Raw genomic sequence first — 3,047 nt, forward strand, 5'->3', positions numbered from 1 at the left:
TACACACACACACATATATATATATACACATATATATACACACACACACATATATATATACACATATATACACACACACACACACACATATATATATACACATATATACACACACACACATATATATATACACATATATACACACACACACATATATATATACACATATATACACACACACACACATATATATATACACATATATACACACACACACACATATATATATACACATATATACACACACACACACACATATATATACACATATATACACACACACACACACATATATATACACATATATACACACACACACACATATATATATACACATATATACACACACACACATATATATATACACACACATATATATATACACACACACACATATATATATACACACACACACACACTTATATATATATACACACACACACACACACACATATATATATACACACACACACACACATATATATATACACACACACACACACATATATATATACACACACACACACACACATATATATATATATATATATATATATATATATAATGCTCTTTATTTTAGGGCATAACATGTGGTCTTTTAGGTCAACTTATTATATTTTTTTTCTAAGTAAGACATGGAAGTTGTTTTCTGATCTTTGTGGCTAGCAGCACCTAGTGGTACAAGCAGGTATCAACAAGACAGTACATCAAAGGAATACACCAATACAATTAAGAATTCAAAAATAGACTAATGGCTTCCTAGTAAATGGGGCTTCTACAGGCGGCTGTAAACATAAATCTATACCCGCTAAGTTCTAATGGAGGGCTAGAGGATTTGAGGCTGAGTGGTGCTAGAAATGTTTATGATAAAGAAGTTGTCATGTTTTAGAAATAAAAGTTAATTCATCCAAATCCTCCATCATAGAGTCTGACACATTTGTATTCATCAATATATTCGCAGACAGAATAATGGATAACATGCCAGAACCAGATGGTCCTGATGTGTAGGGTGGGGAAGATTGGATTTTTGTAATGTAGCAGAAGAAGTCGGAGGAACAGATCAGAGCCCCCTAGCGGGACAGTGCCTACAGTCCCAAACTATCCTGCTGCATCCTGGAAGGTTTCTAAGTAAAAATCTCCCTCTAAGGATGGACCATTGTACAAGCACTGTCCACCTTCCTCCTCATAGATTCATACCTCCCAACATCTGTGAAAGGGAAAGAGGGACAAAATGGCGGCACGCGTAGCGGCGATCCCCCTAAGCCACACCCCCAATCACTCCCTGGCCACGCCCCAAATTTTAGCCATATTATAGTAATAAAAATCATCTCAATTAAAAAATAAAAAAAAATTTCCTCATTGGGATTTGAACCTAGAACCTGCAGTGTCCATGAACAATAATAACACAGCGCCCCAACCAACTGAGCTATTAGCTCTGTGATTATCAAGGATTAGAATTTTGGTAACTAACTCCCGGGCAGAGTCCTCTTCATACAAGGGTGGGGGTTGTTGCATATTGCAGCAAACCCCCACCGCTAATAACCGCGGTCGTTGCTTGCACCGATCGCGGCTATTAACTGGTCCGTTGCCGCCATCTTTATTCTGATCGCCGCGCCCCCGAACGTCATCAGGTTGCCATGGTAGCCTTGGGTCTTCGTTTGACCCGAAACTATCTGGCTTCTGCAGATTCGTTACAATGAGCCAGTGGCTCATTGTAATGAATGAGCTGCAAAAATGCCATATATTGCAATACAGAAGTATTGCAGTATATAATAGGAACGATCTGACCATCTAGGGTTAATGTACCCTAGATGGTCTAATAAATAGTGAAAAAAAAAGTTTAAAAAAGAAAAAAAAATTATAAAATATTAAAAATTCAAATCACCCCCCTTTCGCTAGAACTGATATAAAACATAATAAACAGTAAAAATCACAGACATATTAGGTATCAAAATATAAAAGCGGTTACGGCCGGCGGGCACCTCCGAGGCGGGAAATGGCGCCCAAATGTCCGAAATGCGACTTTTACACCTTTTTACATCACATAAAAAATGGAATAAAAAAATGATCAGTATGTCGCACAGACCTCAAAATGGTAGCAATGAAAACGTCGGCTCATTTCGCCAAAAATGACACATCATAAAGCTCCGTGCGCCAAAGTATGAAAAAGTTATTAGCTTCAGAAAATGGCAAATTTTTTTTTTCTTTTTTGTACACATTTGTTAAATTTTTTTAAATGTATTAAAACACAATAAAACCTATATAAATTTGGTATCACCGCGATCGCACCGAACCAAAGAATAAAGCTGAGGTGTTATTTTGAGTGCACAGTCAAAGTGGTAAAAACTGAGCCCACAAGAACGTGCACATGCGTTTTTTTTTCCAATTTTTCTACATTTGGAATTTTTTTTCAACTTCGCAGTACACGGCATGTTAAAATAAATAACATTACGGGAAAGTAAAATTTGTTACGCACAAAATAAGCCCTCACACAGGTCTGTACACGTAAAAATGAAAAAGTTATGGATTTTTGAAGGTGGAGAGCGAGAAATGAGCGAAAAAACCCTGCGTCCATAAGGGGTTAATGCCTTGGTAGAGAGGGATCTTCTCAGAGATTATTGTAATTATTGCGACTATTATTATTATTATTATTATGGAGATTATTATTATTATTGAGATGATTATTATTATTTTTTCTATTATTAATAATCGTCTCCATAATAATAATAAAAATAATAACATTTATAATAATAATAATAATAGTCTCAATAATTACAATAATAATCTCTGAGAAGATCCCTCTCTATATATCAGTGCATTAGTCTGTGTCACAGTGTGACATTAGCAGATAACATGTCTTAGTTACCACTGTATCACTGGGCTTATAGCTCAGTTAGTTAAAGGAAACCTACCACTTGTAGTGGCAGGTTTCCGATGAAAATACCGGGCACCAGCTCAGGGTGAGCTGGTGCCGGAGCTTATTTTCGTTAGTGTTTTAAACCGCAGTATCGCGGTTTAAAACACTTTTTAAACGTTATAGCCGGCGC

Source organism: Engystomops pustulosus, chromosome 7, assembly GCF_040894005.1.
Source record: "Engystomops pustulosus chromosome 7, aEngPut4.maternal, whole genome shotgun sequence".
In the NCBI taxonomy this organism is placed as follows: Eukaryota; Metazoa; Chordata; class Amphibia; order Anura; family Leptodactylidae; genus Engystomops; species Engystomops pustulosus.